The 22,262-nt window shown below is 33.8% G+C and overlaps 1 long non-coding RNA gene across 4 annotated transcripts in view; it reads right to left on the minus strand.

Moving 5' to 3' along the window:
• The window catches only part of LOC118144902 (uncharacterized), a 57,341-nt gene that overhangs the window by 29,470 nt on the left and 5,609 nt on the right, over positions 1–22,262 (minus strand). For all 4 annotated transcript variants that reach the window (XR_013521692.1, XR_013521693.1, XR_013521694.1 and 1 more), the window contains exons 2-3: positions 13,615–13,762; positions 457–577 (exon numbers count right to left, since the gene is read on the minus strand). This is a non-coding gene — a long non-coding RNA (uncharacterized LOC118144902). The remainder of the gene's footprint in view (positions 1–456; positions 578–13,614; positions 13,763–22,262) is intronic.

The following is a 22,262-nucleotide window of genomic DNA, read 5'->3' on the forward strand; positions in this document are numbered from 1 at the left end:
TTATAATATATTTTGATCCAGAACATTATACTTCCTAAAATTTCCATAGGCAATATAATTTTCTGTTTTTCTTTTTCAAAAGCATAAAAATCATAATATATTGCATGGGGAAATCCTTAATCAATTGGGCCATTTCTGCCTAATTTTTCTTTTCACCGAAGTTAAACAGTTTAAAATTTTCTTGTAAACTTAGCCAAAATTTAAATATAAATTTAAAAGTAAAACTTGACAAAATGATTATATGTTTAAAAAAATAATTAAGGAATAACTGAAGAATATTTTGATGAATAACTAAAGAAGCTTTGAAAAATAAAGGTATTAACATTAATACTTTATGTCACGTATAGTAATTCCAGCATTTTGGGAGGCCAAAGCAGGCAGATCACTTGAGGTTCAAGGCCAGCCTGGCGAACATGGTGAAACCCCATCTGTACTAAAAATATAAAAATTAGCCACCTGTATCTCCGCTACTCGACAGGCTGAGGCAGGAGAATCACTTGAACCAGGGAGGTGGAGGTTGCAGTGAGCTGAGATCACACCACTGTACTCCAGCCTGGACGACAGGTTGAGACTCCATCTCAAGAAACAAAACAAAGCAAAACAAAACCATTAATAGTTTAAAAGTATGCAACAGAACAAGCAGGTTAGTGAAAATAATAGTACATGCAATAGAACCATGTATAGAGAGAATTTAACAATATTGACCTCTCAAGCGAGATAGAGGAAAGAATAAAATATTTAATAAATACTGTTGGATCAACTTGTTAGCCATTCAGGAAAAAAGTACTTTATAACAGCTTGTATTTTAATCGCAAACATAGAAGTTATACAAGTTAAATTATTTTCAATGAGAGCATAGTCTATTATAAAGTATGATGTTGTCATTAACTCACAGGCTGAGGGTTCAGTTGGTTTACAATTGGCTGTTTGATTTGTAGAGAACATGTATAAAATAAATACATACAAATGCATGCACAGGTTGTGGTCTTTTATTAAGTGTGACACATAAGGCTGTGGCATTGTACACAGTTGCACAATTTTATATTGAAGTCACGTGCAAGCCCAAATCTAAAATATATACATGTGAACAAGAACCTTCCTAACCAATGATTCTATCATAAGAACTTCAAATATGTGGTTTATTGTAAAAGCAGAAAAACAAATGGATTAAATCAGCTACTGAAATCCATCATTGTTGCTCCAATGTGTTCATATTTTAAGATATTGGATGACAAATTTTGTGTTTAATTAAACAAGTAATAACTTCACAAGCTTCAGTAGTCTCACTCATATAATACAAATAATAAAACCTTCCTCTTTTAAATTGAATAAAGCTGCATATATAAAACACAGTGGCATGTAGCAGGCACTTACATATTAATTTTCTTCTATTTCCCTGTTACCTGAATGCCTGCTCACTGCCAATGAACACGTACTACACAGTAAGATTAGGTTAATCTGAATCTGACCCATGAAAATAATGGGATTTAAATCTTTGATATGGGCAAATGGAAGTTAATGAATTTATAATATTTTCCTTTTGTTGATATTAAATTATTACAACAATTAACCCAAAGAACCCATACAAATAGTTATCATATATATACAACATTGGGAGACACCCACATCCAACACTTCATTTTGTTTTTCTGTTGCTCTGACCCTGAATGCTCTAGCTTATTGAGAAGAATGTTGAAAATTCAAAACTTAGAAAATTCACATTTGTATTTCTGTGCACTCAATTTGGTTTTGTTAACACAAAACTAATAAATATCAAATCATTATTGCTTAATGGTCTCCCTTTAGTCATTCACAAATGCTCTTCTTTCTTCTGGCAGCATCTTTCAGCACTGCCACTCTCCTCAATCTAACCACCTGAATCCTACCTAACATGAAGTTTTAATTTAGACATTATTTTCCTGGCATATCTTTTGTGATTCTACCAAACAGAAATAATATGTTCACCCCCTTTAAAGGACTTCCAGAGCACATTGAGCCTTCCCATGCCATTTCTCAAATCGCATTGAAATTACTTTCCTTATATATATGAACTATGAATATGTGCTAGACAGTAAGCTCCCTGAGAACAGAAACCTCCTGCATTGATTACCATTGTTTCTCTAAAGCTTGCATAGTACAGGGCACAATGTAGGTATTCAAATAATTTTTTTAAATTGAGGATAATTGGGAAAATAAAATGGCTTACTTTGGGATTTAATTCAACATAAAATCTAGAAAGAGAAGTGTCTAAATCTAAACTATTAATTCATCCCAGTATTTGAGAGCTTGCTATGAATTTTAAGCTATTAATTGCATTCATTCTCTGTAATGAGGATTTGCAGTTCTGAAGAAAAGCTAAATGATGCCTTATGAAAAACATTCATTGCTCTGTAACTATTTAATGAATAGTTTTATCACCAGCAAAATTATCAGCTTATGATATCTGGAATCAAATTTTAGACTATCCTGTCATCCCTTACAAACACACTCAGGAGCCTCCAGAATTATTATACTCAAGTTTTCATACTTTTTAGTAACAGAGATTAGCATAGTAGGCTGAAACAAAACAAACCAGTAAGGCACAGAGATGCAGAATAATCTGCCAGGAAGCCAGGGACCAGAAAAAGAGTATCTGAAGGGCAGTTGTTCAAATTTTGGCTGAACAAAACCTTGTCTTTAAAAGAGATCTGATTGTTTGCAGAACAAATGATTTTTAGCTTTTCCAAAACTTGAGCATACTTGATTTCTGATCTAGGTTACAAATGCCACTATATTTAGACAAACTAGCCATTCAATTATTGCAAAAATTCAAGAAGGAATATTAAGAGAATTAGAACACTCTGTAACCACTGGACTTTAGTTTCATGGATCAGCACTCTCAGTCACTTTGTATTTTGTCTATATAGGCAATAAGCTGGTGAAATATTGAACTAATCTAGTAGGTATTTTTTTGCTGTTTCAGTTGAGATACCAGTTATAGAAAATTGCATATAAAATTTTCTGTGAGCACTGCATGTGTTTCATTTCTATTATCTTTCTCTATATTTGCAATTTGTGAGGCTGGATGTTAAATTAAAAGTTGATTTTTTGTACTTATCTAGGATATTCTGTATTTATCTTCATTTTACATATGCTATATTAGAGCAAGTTGTCACTGAAATATTTAGGCAAAATAATTAAATTGAATATACAGTTGGAAAAACTCTATCAAACATGAAATCTTTAATTGATTTCAGGATCAATTAAAGAAGAAAATGACCAAGTGACTAGGCAAATTCAATACCTCTTCATTGCGATTTTCAGATGTGTTAAATATCTATTAATCACAAGATGTCAGTTACTAGGTCATCATCTGTAAAAAGAAATTCTATTTCTTTTGCTGTTTGCCTCATTTATTGACATTTGTCAACATTTTCTGAATTAAAATTTTAAGAACCATATTTGTATATAGTTCTTGAAAGAAAAAAAATGCACGAGATTTTCTTTATGCCATTAGAAACTTGTAATCTAATTAGGAACATTTTAAATACTAAAACCGATTTTTGGTATTTTAATTTGATATTACTGTGGATTATTGCTGATTACCCTAGTAGACTGCTACTTAACAGCAGAGGAAAAGATAAGTAGGAGAGAAAAGTCAGGTGGCTTCAAGGATAAAATCCTTCCCCAAGAAGATGAAGTTTACACTATGAGTAATAGACAATATAATCTCCATTGCAAGAAATAAGAAGTCCCACCTGGATACAAAAATAAAGGGAATTCATTGGCTCCTGGAACAAGAAAGTTCAAAGGTAGTTCTGGCTTCTGAAAAGAATGGATCCTGGGATACAAAACGTCATCAAGGAATCTGGCTCCATTTGTTTGTAACTTTTTGTGTCTGCTGCCCTTAGTATGTTGGCATCATATTCAGGCACCTCTTTTCTGGCAACAATGATTACAGAATCCCAAACTTCAAACACTCTTCCCACTCTCCAGAGGCTGAGTTATCCTAGGAGATTCTCTGAATGAATTACTGTAACTAGTGGGTATGGAGTGCATATGCCCCATCCCTAACTTGGAGAGAGAAGTAAATTCCTCAGAGACTTCTGTATCTCAAATGAAAAGAAGAGACTAATAGGAAGGGGAAAAGGGAAATTGCACTGAGAAGACAACCAGTAAACACTGGCTGCACTTGGCTTTGAAGGAAGTGGAGAACACAGACTTATATTCTTTTTTCTAACTTGTAAGGTTAGATTTCAGGCAGAAGAAGTGACGTGGCAATCAGTAAGCTATATTGGATTATGGAGATGATTTTTAACCAGCATGTAAAGAAATAGATAGTATGCGATAGAAAACTTTTATATGGTCTTGAAAATTAGCTTAAAGATGTTAAGTTTAGAAGCTACATCATGTAATGGATACCCAAGTGTAAAATTTGCCCATTGAGACTAATCATTCTCCCCCTCCACCTGCTCTTCATGGATACAGCAGCCAGTAAAAGCTGTTCCAAAGATGTAAGCAAAATTACCAAGACCTTTTTAGTTATGCATGCAAAAAGCAATAGTCTTAGAGGTGGCTGAAGTTACCTGAATGCAGATGTTGTAGACTAGGAAATTAAGTATAGCTTTCTTAGTATGAATTGTAACTGTTTTGGTAGTTTCATGTGCAATTTCTAAAACTGCCACTATGGAAAACTGCCATGGAACTGATGTAATCTTGGCATAGTGATACACAGTTTGGGTTGTTGATGTTCACAACTGGCATTATTTTTAAAACTGAGTGATACAGAATTTGTAGATGTTAAGTTCTGTATTCCAGTGTGATTATTTTCTTTAAATCAACTTAGAATATGCTTCTGCGACAGGTAGAAGGGATTTGGTTGAAAGAAATACACATTTTCCCTACCATCTAATATGGCCTCCAGGAAACAAGGAAATAAAACAGAAAATAAGGTCTAAGAGTATGTGTTACACCCACTTGAGGTAAATCAAATAAAAGTTTTCTTGTTGTATCTTGTGATTCTTTTGTTCTGGACTAGGAACTGTGCATAGTCAAAGTATTCCCACTGGTTAGGAGTTACCTGCTTTTAATCTGATTCTGACAGCATTGGAAATGGATGGGGAGAAGGCCTTATGAGAATTACTGAAGAAGCTTCTTAGCCTATGGGTTCTGAGAGTAGTGATCTCCAGTAGTCCTTGTAAGTTCTTTTCTGTTTACACTTTACCTTCGTTTTACCTGAATCTTTAGTAAAACTATGTATATTAAATATATAACTTCAATCTGCTGAACAATAGGGAATAAAAATGGGATACAGGTTATGCCGGGTCAGTGCTGAGAAAAAAAACAAATAAACATTCAGGAATCCTTCGAGGCCAGAGCAGTGGCCACAGCCATGGTCGCCAGTTGAGGACAGCTGTGACAAATGGAAGCCAAGTCTTAGGAGAGTCAGCAGCAGCAATGGAGGCAGTGGGGCCACCTGGTGGAGAGACTGGAGAGAGAAAAATATTCCGGGGTATAATAAAACATCCAGAAATATACCTGAGTAGAAACAAGGCTCTTGGAAGGGACATAGTAATTGGGACATTCTGTTGGGGGTTATTAAGCAAAAATGTCATTTATATCATACTCAAAGACTGGCAAGGTAAGGACATTCGGCTAATATTATGAGGAGCCAGGGTAATAACAGAATAAACGCAGTATTGGAGGAGCATCATATAATGCTATCAGTCATGTATAGGGTAGATCAGAAGGCAGAATAAACTAAAGATCAGGGGACTAGTGAAAGAGTAAATGAGAAATAAATAACTTTAATAGCTTTTAAATTTAAATTCCTCTGTTCTGAAAGAATCTGCAAGATTTAGGTTGGAAAAAACAAACAAACAAACAAAAAAAACCAAAACGTGTTTTGTGTGTGGCGTGACCTAATGGTAGTTAAAAAGAAAAGAGTTGAGTCTGGAAAAGAAAAATAAAAAAGAGAATGAGTTCTAAGGTTCTAGATCTCTTTTTCCATTTCTTGCCCATCACAGTTCAGTTTAGATGTGAAAGTCACACTAAGTTCCCCTTTCCAATAACACTGGCATGATTTGCCAATATCCCATTTAATTTGGTCTCTCTTTACTTAGAAGCAAAGTTTGATCAGAAAAACAAAACTGGATGTTTCCTTATGCTGGCCATGTTTGTACTTCTTACACTACGGAAGTAATTTTAGGAGACACATAGAGTATTCAACACCATCCCTCCCTCCCTCCCTCTCTTGCTCCCTCTCCCTCCCTCCGTCTCTCTCTCTCTCCCTCTCTCCCTGCCCCGTTTCTCTCTCTCTCTCCCTCTCTCCCCGCCCCGTTTCTCTCTCTCTCTCTCTCCCTCTCTCTCTCTCTCTCTCTTTCTTCTTTTCTGAGACAGGGTCTTACTCTATCACCAGGCTGGAGTGCAGTGGCACAATTTTGTTTCACTGCAACATATGCCCCCAGGTTCAAGCAATTCTCGTGCCTCAGCCTGTTGAGTAGTTAGGACCACAGGCACATGCCACCATGCCCAGCTAATTTTTGTATTTTCAGTAGAGATGGGGTTTCGCCATATTGCCCAGGACGATCTCAAACTCCTGGCCTCAAGAAACCCACCCTCTGGCCGGGCGCGGTGGCTCAAGCCTGTAATCCCAGCACTTTGGGAGGCCGAGGCGGGTGGATCACGAGGTCAACAGATCGAGACCATCCTGGTCAACATGGTGAAACCCCGTCTCTACTAAAAATTACAAAAAATTAGCTGAGCACGGTGGCTCGTGCCTGAAATCCCAGCTACTCAGGAGGCTGAGGCAGGAGAATTGCCTGAACCCAGGGGGCGGAGGTTGCGATGAGCCGAGATCGCGCCATTGCACTCCAGCCTGGGTAACAAAAGCGAAACTCTGTCTCAAAAAAAAAAAAAAAAAAAAAAAAAAAAGAAACCCACCCTCCTTGGCCTCCCAAACTGCTCCAAGACCACTTCGATCCCCAGTTGTATTTTGATGGGTATGACAAATTTGGGCATAATAAATGATATTTCTAAATGCCAAGTTCTATCTGTCTTAATAGGAAACAAAAACCTAAATAAAACCATTTATATTTCCCATGAAATAATTGTATTAGACACTAAAGGGTTTTTTAAACATTAAATTAATTAAAATTTAATTTCCAGATTGACAGATGAATTTTTATGTATTTATCATGTGCAACATGATGCTTTGAAACATGCACAGTGTGGAATAACTGATTAGCAAACTAACATGCATTGCCTCACATACTTATCACTTTGTAGTGAGAGCACTAAATATCCACTTTCAGTGTATTTCAGGAAAAAAATCTATTACCAATAGTTACCATGTTGTGCAATGTATCTCTTGGACTTATTCCTCTTATCTAACTCAAATATGCACACTTTGAACAGTATCTCTCCAACCCCTTCCCCCACCCCAACTATCCTAGCTTCTAGTAATCACCATTCTACTCTCTATGAGATCAACTTTTTAAGATTTAACATATGGAGATGTAGTAGTCTGTTTTCATAACCCTATAAAGAACTGCCCAAGATTGGGTAATAAGGAAGAAGGTTTAATTGACTCACAGTTTAGTATGGCTGGGGAGGCCAAAGGGAAGCAAGGCACCTTCTTCACAGTCTTCACAGGGTGGCAGGAGAGAGCAGTGCCAAGTGAAGTGGGAAGAGCCCCTTATAAAACCATCAGATCTCATGAGAACTCATTTACTATCATGAGAACAGCATGGAGGAAACCGCCCCCATGATTCAATTACCTCCACCTTAGTTTCTCCCTTGACACATTGGGAATATGAGGATTACAATTCAAGAAGAGAATTGGGTAGGGGCAATAAAGTCTAACCATATCAGGAGTTCATGCAGTTTATCTCTCTGTACTTGGCTAATTTCATTCAACGTAATTTTAGTGTGTGTATTAAGTGTGGCTTAAGTGTTGTTTATTAAGTACAGTGCTGAACCAGAGAGAGGACTAAAGATTTAGGTGGCCTTAATATGACAAGACGACAGCAATCTGATGTGTAGTGATAGCTAAGGTTTAATATTACCAAATACTTCTGACAAATTTTGAATTACTGGTTAATTGACAGCTGCCCATGTGCTTTATTGGCTAGAGAATATTTAGTTACAATTTCAGAGACCATTTTCAGTTTTGGTAATTAACATCCGTCTATGATTTAATTTTGATCATTTGTCTGTGGGTCCATGACACAGAAAAATGGACAAAATATTGTGTGCAATTATAGTAAAATGACTTTTAAATAATGTAAAGCACAGTGAAAAAATAATACATTTTTCAAATAGGAGAAATTATTGTGTAGTATTATGAGAGTATTGTTTTTTAATTAGCCTAAAGTCCTTAAGAATTTCAGGACTCTTTTCACATACTACTTATTTAAAGGAATTTAAGGTATATTTGCGAAATATCTTTATTAAAGATCTAATCTTAAGTTATATAAGTTGCACAGCGATGGTAGGTAAGTTGGTAGTTTCCTATTTTCTCTAATGCTAAAGTTAGGCGTGATAAAAGATCTTTCAAAGTACTTAAACTTTAAATTGTGCAGAAACATTTTTTTTCAACAGTTTGACAATATCATATATTCATAAAATAGCTCTTTAAAACACAAATTTGAATATTTATTTTGCTAACTAGTTTTGTGACATATTTGGAAGATGTTTGGAAAATTCAATAAAAGAAAATATTATTGTAAACAAATTTCACATAAAACTTCGTAGCATAATTACTTTAATAGAGGTAAAGTTTTTCTCCTCTCTCTTTTTCTTTCTCTTCTCTTCCTATTAATGGAAAGAGCTCCATTTTGATGAAAAAATAAAAATGCCACTCTACTACAATATTGTAGTGTAGAGTTATCTTAGATATATGATAGTTTTTAGCTTTTGCCACGTAGAAATGAAGAGAAAAGCATGGATGATAATTTCCTTAAGGGTATGGTATTTCCTTAAGGGTATTTTATTTATAATATTATCTGTGCTAACACAGTAGAGCATAATAGTCACTTATTTTATGAACTCTAGTAAAATAACCATATAACCAAACCTCACTTCTGATTGCTGGTTTATACTTAAGACAATGTTTAGAATTTCAGTATTCCTTGCCTCCCTTATAACATTAGTTAATTTCACATTTTTCTTAATCATTCACTTTAGTTATGTCTATTATTTCTCATTGTTTTCTGTTAATAGTTTGTGTCTTTTCTTTTTTAATACAATCATGCAGTTTCCTGGACATAGCATCTGGAAATAAATTTCAAAATTTTGAAGTGATTTTCCACCTTTTTTAAATAAAAAAGTTTAAAGTTGACTTTTAAGAGGAGTTTAATTTCTTTCTGTGACCAAAGGCCAATTAAATTGTCTTAAGACAATGGATGTGAACAGGTTCTTTTCAAAAGAAGACATACATGAAGCCAACAATTATATGAAAAAAGCTCTACATCACTGATTATCAGAGAAATGCAAATCAAAAGCACAGTAAGTACCATCTCACACCATTCAGAATGGTTGCTATTAAAAAGTAAAAGAGGTTGCAAAGAAAAAGGAATGCTTATACACTGTTGGCCAGAGTCTACATTAGTTAACCACTGTGTAAGACAATGTGGTGATTCCTCAAAGACCTAAAAACAGAAATACCATTTAACCCAGCAATCCCGTTACGGGGTATATACCCAGATGATTATAAAATTTTCCTTTATGAAGAAACCTGCATGTGTGTGTCCATTGTAGTACTATTTGCAATAGCAAAGACATAGAATCAACCTAAATGCCCATCAATGGTAGACTAGATAAAGAAAATTTGGTACATATACCATGAAATACTATGCAGTAATAAAAAATGAATAAGATTATGTCCTTTGCAGGAACATGGATGGATCTGGAGGCCATTATTCTCAGCAAACTAGTGCAAGAAAAAAGAACCAAATGCAGCATATTCTCATTTATAAGTGGGAACTAAATTATGATTACATATGGACCCACAGTGGGGAACAGCATGCATTGAGGCCTATTGAAGGGTGGAGCATAGGAGGAAGGAGAAGATCTGGAAAAACAGCTAATGGGTACTAGGCTTAATACCTGGGTGACAAAATAATCTGCACAACAAATCCCCATGACACAAGTTTACCTACATAACAAACCTGCACACGTATCCCTGACCTTAAAAGTTAAAAAAAGTCCTGAGACTATATTATTAAAAATGTTCTTTGAATATCACATCTTCTTTTATATAGATTATGGATGAAAAAGTAGGTAAGAATTTTTACCACCAACTTTGGATGACTTAGAGGAGAAAGTGAGAGTTGAACTGTCTTGTTGATTCCCTAAAGTAAGATAAATGCTTTCTCTATTGAGTTCCTAAACATCATGACTGACATGAGCTTTCCTAATGGATTTCAATGAGACTTTGGCAAAAGCTTTTATGTTCCTAAGTTTCATATGATTTCATATGAAAGCATAATTGTTTAGATTCCATAGATATATGATAATAGATAACTTATTTTCCAAAACCTATTTTGTTTATTTTTTTGCTGGAACAAACACCCAGGCAATGATTCAAAACAACCAATAAAAATGTTATATTTTTCCTTATAATTTTTAAATGAAAATTTCTATATTCAGGAATAATTTGCAAAAATTCAGCTCATAAGTTAATAGAAGTTGACATATTCATCACTTGCCTTACATGAAGACAGTTTTTCAAAAACCTATGAAGTTTTGGCAAGTACTTGACAATCTGGATGCATGGTTGATGATCTCATTTCACATTAAATATTACAAACATTTCCACCTTTTAAAGTTTTGTTTAAAATATTCATGCTTGCAATTTATTCAGAAAGCATGAACATCCATATGTTTGACTTTAAGGGTTGTCAAGTCATGTTCATTTTTACTTTAAGAGCACAAGGAAGGTAAAGACTGTCACATTTCCCCCTCAGAACTAGCATAAATACAAATGTGGTTATTTGTAAAGCCCTTCTGATACCAGGGCTGTTAAATAATACTTGAAGTTCAATTTTGGAGTTACTAGTATTGAAAACATTTAAAGAAGATGAAAGTCTATGGGAGCCTTATAATTGTAAATACTGAAAGAGGGACAGTTTCCATAATTCAAAATCAGGAGTGTCAACATTTTCACAGTCAGTATAATTATAAATATGAGATTTGTGGAGATCTTATTTATGAAAACAGGATCACAAAATCAAAGACTGAAAATTCTGCTATGAAAAGTTGAGTCACCTGAATTCCCTTTATCCAAGCAATAGCTAAAATACATACTTCAAAAGACTCCCTTAAATTTTATTAGCTTTTAAAATTTATTGATGATGTAAATAAAATGTTGAGAGAATTATGATATGAATTATAAAAACTAGCTGCATTGTGTCAAGTCAGAATATCTTGAGGGTAAAGAAGATAATGAAGTCATAATAGCAAACAGGTGTTATGTAAGACTTCTACGTATAAGATTATTCATTGAAAAAGGGTATGCTTTTTCTAAGGGGATAAAAATTATGTAGAAATATGATATTTCTTTATTTTATCTATGCTGAATAGCACTCTGGGCCTTTCCACAACTTATTTTAATGGATTAAATTTTTGTAGCTATTAAAATATATGAATTAGCATTTTCATAATCTGAGGACAATCATTATTTCTTGGTTGATGTGGTAGAAAAATGACTAAGTTTCAAATTTAGATTTTCTTGGCTCATATCCTATGTTGATAATATGGCATAAGGTGGCCAAGACAGAAATAGAAAGAAAATATTTGCTCAAACCTGTAGAGGCTTCTGAGGATGTGCCTATGTTTTGAGATAGTGCTTTAGATTCTGTTGGTGGGTGCATGGTTACTGTTATGGAGAGAATATTGCCATACACAAAGGAATTTTTATTTGGAGTACAAGTGTTGATTACTTACAAAATGCAGAGCACAAATAAACATATGCTGGAACCATAATTCCAATAGGACAGACAATTTATCTAATTGAGAAGTTAGATAAATGCAGAAAACAGCAAATGTGTTAGATTTCTATTACTCTTTCCCAATAAGTGCTCTTTTTAGACAAAAAGGTGCTATAAATTCTAACTGCCTCATACTCTTCATGCTTTCTTCAATTTGTTTTCATTTCATGCTTTCTTGCTGTTCCCTCTGCCTAGAATGCATTTTTTGTCTTTATTTAATTATCAGTTACATATATTTCAAATAGTTTTTCCTTAACTAAAGTCATCCTCAATCCAGCCCAAGGCAAAATTAACCACAGATCTCTAGTTGTTCAGTTATTATAAAAGTATCTCCTTATCCCTCTGTTGCCACTTTTAGATTATTTTTTCACAAAGACAACACCATGCCATTTTCTACTATCTCCAAACACTCTCTTAAATATTTATTGAATTGAATAAAACAACTTAATGTTTAATAGTTTTGTATTATTTTGTAACTCTCACACACATATTGTTAATTTCTGCGGATTGCTTGATATTCACAGTTTTAATATCATCTCTATAGCCAATTTCATATTGTTTCCAATGTCCAGTTACACTTTTGTTTTTTAAATTCTTCATAGATTTTGCTTCAGGCTTTTGTCCTGAAACTCTAAAATATAAGGGGAAGACATTTATTTTATAATCCATTTAAAAGAAACCTCTTTCATATTCAGAGCGTACAAAAGTTACTGTATTAGTAGGTATTCTGTATTTCAACAAAAATTCAACATGAAGAAAGATTATTTGACTCTCTTTTTCTGTATATTTGTACACCACAGAATAAGTGGCCTATATGACACATTTCCACTATTTCACACTTTCATGATCTAATCTCAGCTGTAGTCCCAAAATCAGTTTGTCAGCAGCCTGCTGCTTAAATCTAATACCTTTGTCTCCCATTCATCTTAGTTGAAGTAGAATTATTGACAGAAATGATTTCTATAGGGAAATTAAGAATGATAATTAATGTGGTGTCCCTTACAGTTACTAAATGGCATGTCTATCTCTATTTGTGTTGGGGGAGGTGTAGTAACTTCATCCAATTTAAATGAATTGGTATAAAATTCGGCACCAAGAGGCACAACTCGAGACCTTATTAAATACAAGAATGATGCTACATTACATTTAAGCAGAACCTGTTAAAAATTATCACCTAATAGGGTGCAATTGCTTAACGGTTTCCTCAAGAGGAAATCTGCCTTATATATTCAATTCATTTTGCTTTGAAGAACTTGAATATTAATTTAGCTTCTGGCTTGAAACAGTGGCAAAAATATTTATTTGTTAGAAAATAAGTGCCTTGGTTGTTGAGCAATCCTCTTACACACCAGACACATTTTCTCCCCACTATTGACTTTTGCTTCAAACACATACTTGCATTTTATTTTGTAGATATTACACATAATGAATTATTTAGCGTCTAATTGACCGATTGAGAATAAAAAGCTAAATACAAGCAAATATATTTAAATTTTAAATTAATTTTAATTTTAATTTGACATCTGTATGGTTTGGATATCATGTCTATTTGTAATCCCCAGTAGGGACTGGTGGGAAGTGATCGGGTCATGGGGTTAGATTTCTCAAGAATGGTTTAGTATCATCTCCTTAGTGCTATTCTTACCAGTGAGTGAGTTATCATGAGATCCGGTTATATAAAAGTGTGTAGCATCTCCCTCATCTCTCTTACTCCTGCTTGGGCCATGTGATGTATCTGTTCCTCCTTCACCTTCTGCCATGATTGTAAGTTTCCTGAAGCCTTCCCAGAAAGCCTAAGAGAAACAAGTATTATGTTTCCAGTACAGTCTGCAGAACTATGAGCCAATGAAACCTCTTTTCTTTGAAAATTACCTAGTCTCAGGTATTTCTTTACAGCAATGAGAGAATGGCCTAACACAGATATAATTTACACATATTGTTTAAATGGTCAAACAGCATTTCAAGTCTTCTAAAATAGCAATTTTCTATCCCACTCTTTCCTTCTAAATTTCCATCCCCAAGGTGGTTGTTTAGGTGTATGCTTGAGCAGTCAGTCTTACTGATTGCTTGTGGACAGAGACTATTGGATTAGTTGGTATGTATGTAAGTTATTGGTTGTTAAATATTTTAATATTCAGCCTTACTCATCCCCCTCCCTAGTTCTTATTCCAAAGAACCTTTTATAAAGGTCCTTTAATAAATAATTAGAGATACATGATGGATGAAAAAGAAAAATGAGGCCACTATAATTCCAGAAAAATGGCAAAGTGTTATACAAGAAAGGAAATACATTTGTAATAAACTTGTTTTAGCAAGTAACACTGTTTATATAGTCATGACATTGTTAAAGCTGAATATTGATTTACCTCACAGCCATGATATAACTATATTGGGAAGGACACAAGGAAAGAAAATGGTATGGGGTGTTAAAAGTGGTTAGACCAGATAAAAGACCAATAATTGATAGTGTTTAAAATTGATCAAGCACCCATGTAAAGATATTGCTTAGAAATATGAAAGTGCATAGCAGAAGAGAATCTAAAGAATTTATTTCCTCTCTGCTCACTTAAAAATACACTTTTTCTATTCTTTTAGTAATAACACTAGAAATAAAAATTTACATACTTAACTTACTAATCAAAACATACTCAATACTTTTGTCTTCCTCTCAGACAATATTAGAACTGTATAACATTTTATGTCCACTTAATGACCCTTTCCAGACTTACATGTTATTGATTTATATACTTTAATTTTAATATTTAACAACAAAAAATATTATTGTTTTATATTAACTTTCTTCATTTTTCACTTGCTTTTTCCTCCATTCCTAGGATTACCATCCTTCTGCCTAAAGTTCCTCCTTTATCTGAGACAAGGTATGCCTTAGCTTGTGTGAAAGACAGTGTTTGTGCTGGGCACTGGGAATCTTTTATGCAGAAGAAATCTTACAAGGCAGCATTTTAAAATAAAACATGAAGACATAGAGCTTTCCTGATTGAATTTAGGCACCTAAAATCCTACGTAGGCGTTGCTTTAGTCATCCGTAAATTGAAGCTTTACAGAACAAAATGGACATTTTTCTCATCTAAAATTTTCAATTCTTCAATTATCTAAGATCTCTTCACTCTTCAATATGATCTATCAATTTGCCATTATCTATAATTGAATGACCTGCTATTTCTTTCATTCATATATAACTCCTGTATGATTTTCCCAAATAAATAGCCACAGGGTATAAAAGGGAAGGAAGAATAATGTCATATCACGGATGTAAAATGTTACCAGTGACTTCTGTCCTTATCTCATACTACTGGTACTTTTAGTGGTGATGGTGAAGCCAGTTTCTTATAGTATCTGTATTTTACTGGAAGCCAAGGTTTTGGAGGACTCACATAGCATGCCTTTAGCAATACAAGTATGTCCCTAAACCCCAAGGGACAGCACTAACATAGTTTTTTATGCAAATCTTCCCTTAAGAACTCCAGGAGCTCAAAACATTTATATCAAGGCTTTTGCTATATTCTGATTAATAACCCTTAACATGGCACCCAAGTGACAATCCACTAGCCTAAAGATAAAGTCCTCCACAAATTCTTTTTTTTTTAAATGACAAAAGAACAAATGAAAGATGGCAAAGAAGATACAGGGAAAGATAAACAAAAGTTGTTTTTGTTTTTTGCTTTGTTTTGTTTTTAAGAATGGGGTCTTTCTATGTTTCCCATAGTAGTCTTGATACAGCCTCCTGAGTAACTGGGACTCCAAAGGCATGTCATCATCAACAAGCCCAGTCAAGTTTTAACTCCTGGTTATAGCTCCAGTCATGAGAGCAGACTTTAGGAAATCACAAGATTCAAGCTCAATTAATAGCATGGTATTCTCTTAAAATCATTAGAACATCAGCCATAACAATGGGCATGTGTTACTTGCTGCAGCTGTCTTTTTATTTCAGGAAGCTCACTTCACTCCCAAAGGGGGAAAGCATACAACACAATTACTTGACTTCCCTTTCTAGTTCTTGCCTAAAAATTTTTCTTTTGGTTTGCTGAAAGAAAAAATCATTGACTGATACAGTTGTATGTTCACAGTAGGTGATGCAACTGAGCTCATTTTCACTAATAATACATATATCCACTGAAGGGGCATTTTTTGAAGGAAGAAAAGGCACTTTCACAATCAATCAAATTCTGTTTCAATTTTTTTCCCGTGTAGCAAAGTTAGAATCACAGTTATCCTGAAAGACTATGTAAATGATATCCTTCTTTCTATTTGTCTACCTATAGATTTCTTCACAAGTGTGGGCTCTTGGGAATAAGTGAGACAACTATGACATTGGTTTGACTCCATTTTTTCCTTTAAAAATCTTTACTACATCTCTGTAGAAAGAGAAGAAATAATTTCTTTCTTTTGTTAAAATGTAGTTTATTATAAGGAAAAGTAACTTTCAAAAACTTCCAATCAAAGTTATTATTCTGAGATTTTAATCCTTTTAGGGGACTAAGGCACTTACTTTTCTACTGGCATTAACTGTTGCTGCCTGCATTTGTATCCCTTTTATCCTTAATGGTACTCCAACTTATTTATCGTTTGTCCATTCCTGAGGCACCTTTGATTCCTTACTTTTTTTTATTTAATACATTTTGTCACTCACCTCTTCTGATTCTATATTTACTCATTTTCATATGGACAGTTAAATATGGTTAAATATCTCACTTAACTGCTACTGAATTTAAAGACAAAAAATATACATGCTCTTATTCTAACATTGTTAAACAAAGTGAAATGGGCATTTCATACAAGGTATGCATGTATTTCATTTTCAGATAGGACAATGTATTTTGAAGATGAAAGTAATGAAATGGTCTCTGTAACTACCTACATTAATTAATATGAAATGTACCACATATTCAAATATGTGTACAAATATCTAGATTTATTCCATAACCTTCCTCACTGGTTGCAAAGTATTTTAGTAATTTCTGTATCAAACTAATCATGTAACATTTTAGTGGTTAGAATTTTAACCACTAATCTAGTAGATCTTAACCACTAATATAGTTTAACCACTAAGTTATATTTCTATCCACATTTTAAACATTTGTAAATATAAACTATGCACCCATTTTCTTTAAAAGTTACAATAATATTTATAAGATGGCACTAAAGAGTGCCTTGTTTTATGGTGTAACAAATAATTAACTGTATTCTAATCACTTATTTCTCTTTTCTCAGTTTCCAAAAGTTCTCAGTTTCCACTGAGTGATACTTGCTGTTTTAGAGAAACTGCTTTCACTCTGGACTACAGTAGTGGAATATGTAGACTACAGTAAGTATCTTACTTCTAACTTAAGTCAGAAGTAATGTGCGATTTAAGCTGTTCTAATTAAAATAAATAACAAATTCTGCTGGGTATATTGGGGTTAAGATTCATACATTTTATCTCTCATTATTATTTTTAAAATAAGTAATATAGAATATGCAGAATTTTCTGATCTGAAGATGTAGACTGGGTCACAATAAAGACAAATACCACTTATATTAGTCATCTTGCATTATGTTATGACACATAGCAAGTATCTCTTAAATCTGGATTGCTTATGACAAGAAAGTTATATGGCTTCTCTAACTACACGTCATCTGTAGGCCACTGCTAATCAGGGATAACCCAAGTCTACTCTTTTTCTATGAGTGTTTTTCATTTGAACGTTCAGGTGGAAGAAACAGTCTCTATTTGGGCCATGCAATTCTTATGGAATAAGTAAAATAGCTGCTAAGTGAGCCCAACCACTCGAGTGTTCAAAGCTTCTATTTGGTCGTGGCATACTTCACATCCATTCACCTTCCATTAGCCAAAGCATATCACATAGTGAACTCCAAGATTAACTGGGCAGGGTAATTAGGATGTTAATACGTAAAGTCAATTTGCCTTTATGTATAACTGGTATAACTTTCTGAAATTTTGTACCTACCAAGAGATAATGGTTATTAAAAAGTGAAGTACAGTTAAATATTATTAAAAGTTGGATTTTGGTTTTAATTACTCAGAGAAAAATGATGTCACTTTAAATAATTATTTGCCTTTGGTTTTAATGAGAGAAATTTGCAGTAAGGAGTTCTGAAAAATCCAGTGTAACTTCTCTAAATTTACCAAATGTTTCTCCAGATGTCTATAAGTGTCAAATTAAACTTGCAAATTATTTTGCTTCATGTGGGGTTTTTAATTGAAGAATCACTCATTTTCTTCTTTATTCAAAATTTGATGCTTGGTAATTGATAATATTATACAGGAAAATTTACTTTCAATAAATTTACCTTTCCAGCATAATCAAGAAATACTTTTTTCCAGTATAATCAAAGCATGCCCTTGCAGCTTTCAACATGTACATGTTGTGGTGAGTGACAACTATTTTAAATAAAGTTTCCATGTTGCTTTATCAACAGATTATGTAAATAAAAATTATTCAGTTGACCACATTTTTTCTTTGAAAGTGAAAAGAACGTTGCTATGTATATCACAAAATTCTTAAGGCATATGTGAATCCAGATTTGTTTGCTTGTTTAAATATAACGTCATTAAGCAAATTTGGCAAATATGTGTCTGACAATTATACCTGAAATTTTGCTATACAAATTAAAAACAGAGGTAATAAAAGAATATATTTTATATTGCTTTATGTATTAATTTATAAACAACAATTACATAGTCATCAGATTATGGAAGGCTTAGAAATAAGTAAAAGGAAAGAAAGTCATGGAACTAGGCCAGAAGTGGTGCAGACAGGGTATCAGGTGGCTTACATAATCAACATGGAGGATGAGAACCAAGACTAAGCAAGATCTTGGTTGTGCAAAAAACTTTGCACAGCTAAGATTTTCTTATAAGAAGTGTTTGCTTAGGGCAAGACTATTGGCATAATTGTCACTAGTCATGTGACATTTCTGGCCCTGATGCCATTGGACAATTAGCTGATCTGCTGCTTGCCTACATCTTTGAATACTGGGTTTACATCATGCCGCTATGGTGTCAACTCTTGGTAGTGGCTTCACAGAGCCCCTATTTGACCCTTTATCTTTGTGTCACTCCCCCAGTTTCCTTCTTCTTCTGTAGCATCTAATAAGTTGCTGTGTTGAGTCACGTGCCTAATTCTAGCTGCTAAATCATGTTGAGAGAGACATATTTTCACATACGATAGAAGTGGGAGGAAATTGCTTGCCATATTGAATACTTGCATGCTGGGCAGACAAGACAATAATAATCTGTCTCCCACTGTCACTTATATTATCACACAAATATGGGATCATTAGCATTTTTGTTTACATATTTTTATTTATTTTTATTACAATTAGTATACCAAATAGAACATTTTATTAAATACTTAGTTTAATAAAACAAAATAAAGAGATTGAAAACTGGAGGATATCTGCACCATATATGATAAAAATGTTAATGATCTTAATACATACAAACATTTCAAAATCAATAAGATAAAATAAACATGCCAACTACAAATTGGCAAAGGACATAAACAAGCAATTCAAAAGGAAATGTAAAAAGCTATTAAACAAGTGACAACATATCAACATAACTGACATTCAGAAACACATATACACAAAACAATGATGTCTCACATTTTTGTTTGTCGATCTGTGAAATAGTAAAGTGATTGACAATATTCAATGCTAGTAAAGACATGAGGAAACATTCACACTAAATTGGTACTTTCAGTGGGACAATTTGTTAACAAATGTAAACTATTAAAACATAAATATGTTTGAACAGAGATATCCTATTACCCAGAAATTAATAAGAAAAATAAATAAATAAGGGATAATACATGCCAATAGATATTCATTATCATATTGTTTATAATAAAGTGTTAAGCTAAATGACAAATAAAAAATTGAAGAGAGAAGTTCTAGCTAGGGCATCAGACAAGAGAAAGAAATAAAGAGCATCCAAATTGGAAAGAAAGAAGTCAAATTATCCTTGTTTGCTAACGATATGATCTGCATTTGGAGAAACCTAAACACTCCACCAAAAAACTGTTGGAACTGATAAACATATTCAATAAAGGCATGTAAAATCAATGTATACTGAATTTCTGTCTCCAACTATAATTTGTCTATTTCTGTTAGTTTTTCTTGCATCTGCTTTGCAGCTCTTTTGTTAGGTATATGCACATTTAGGATTGGTATATCTTTTGGTGAGCTAAAACTTTTGTAATTTTATTGTTAGAATAGGTAGCAGGAAAACATGAACAGTGCAGGAGAAAGACCCCCCCAGGCCCACCCCTGCCAGGAATATCAGGCAGCCATCAGGTGATGGTCAGGTGGTTGGTAAAACTGTCTCTTTAAAATAATAATTGATTGCAGCCAATGCCAGGGAAAGAAATAGAAAACACCTGAAACTGGTGATCAGTAGTTTCCTGATAAGATCTCTGAAGTTGGGCAAGAGGGCTCAAGCATGTGCACAAAGAGGCAAAATGGCTGAGCTTAACCAGTATATGACCTTCCTCAGGGATCACCTGGACTGGTAAGGGAAAAATACCTCAAGTCAGCATGTGCACAATTTCAATAAACATACTGAGCTTGTGGCTACTGTGCATGTGGACAGCCTGCTCCAAGGAAAGAATTAAGGGAGAAGAAATCCAAAGCTGGAAACATGCCAATGTGTAAAACCCCAAGTCAAAGGCCAGACAAGGCCCTTGGATCTCTCAAGACACCTGCTTGGCCGTCTTCCAAGTGTACTTTACTTCCTTTCATTCCTGCTCTAAAACTTTTTAATAAACTTTCATTCCTGCTCTAAAAACTTGTCTTGGTCTCTCCTTTTACTTTAAACCTACTTCTGCCTCTCAACCAACTTACTTCCTCTGAGGAGGGAAGAATCAAGCTGCTGCAGACCCTTATGAATTCACTGCTGGTAACAACATAGTGCCCTTCTTTATCCCTAATAATTTCTTTGGTTTAAAGGTGACTATATTTTAATAAATCCAAATCCACTCTTCATTTTTTTTCCAGCTACTTGTTCTTGGTGTTGAATAGCATGTCTTTTTCCATTTTTTAAATTGTAACCTACCTACATTATATTTGAAGTTGATTTTTTTAATAAACAATATGTATTTGGGGTCATGTTTGTTTTTACATTATGACAATCTGTGTTTTTTAAATTACATGTTAATTCATTTAACACTATATCATTTTTGATATATTTGAATTTAGGTATATCACATTATTATTTGTTTTATGTTTGTCCTCTGTTTTTCATCCTTCTATTGTACCTTTCTTGTCTTCTTTTGAGCTCGTTGAACTTTTTTTAGCATTTAGTTTTATTTATCTTTTGTGATTTTTACTATATCTCTCTGAATTTTTTTGTTTTGTTTTGGTGGTTGCTCCATGGATTATAAAGTGCTTACTTAACATTTCATAGTTTACCTAGAATCAATATTTTACTATTTTAACTGGAACTTTTAGCCCTCCAATTTACACTATAGTTTGTTACATACTATGTCTTTATAAATTGAGAATGAAATTTATTTCAAATGCCTTCATTACTAAGGAATATTTTTGCTGAATAATGATCTGGATTGACAGTTCTTTTCTTTCAACATTTTAAAAATGGTGTTCCAGTAGTTATTACTCAAATAAATATAATTGAAGGCTTGTAGGTGAGGGATTTTTCTAAAGCAGCTTGGGAAAAATAGTGGGCCTGCCTACGCTATGGGTGCTTGCTGCTGATTGGTTGCAGCAGAGATTAAATCATAGCAGGTCAAAGCTGTCTCTTGAGCTGAGTAGCTCATTGGTGGAGCAACAGTAGCAGTTTGGTGGGTCCAGGTGGAGCCATCAGTGTCAGACATGCAAAAAACTTAAAAAGATATTTCAAAAGACCAATGTACAATAGTGATGTTATCTGAAAGAGAAATTGGGGAATTTGCAAATCCTGTGACCAGTATATATCTTAGCAGAATTCAGCTCCTCTCTTCCCCCTAGCCTGGTGATCTTTCATTAGCTTTATAAAGGCAGTTGAGTTTTGGGGAAGAACTATTATAATTTAAACTATAATTTAAATATCTTCCAAAGTTAGCTTGGCCTAAGACTAAAAATAATTAAGGTAGCTCGAAACCTAAAGGCAGGAGTAGGGATTGGTTAGATTAAATCTCCCCCACTGCCATATTTCCTTGCTGATATAATTTCTGCAAAGGCAAGCTCATAATCAGTCCATATCTTTTTTGGAGGGCAATTTGGCAGTATCTATTAAATATGAAAATATGTGTACTTTTGATTCAGTAGTTCTAC

The sequence above is a fragment of the Callithrix jacchus genome, chromosome 8 (genome assembly GCF_049354715.1).
Source record: "Callithrix jacchus isolate 240 chromosome 8, calJac240_pri, whole genome shotgun sequence".
Classification (NCBI taxonomy): Eukaryota; Metazoa; Chordata; class Mammalia; order Primates; family Cebidae; genus Callithrix; species Callithrix jacchus.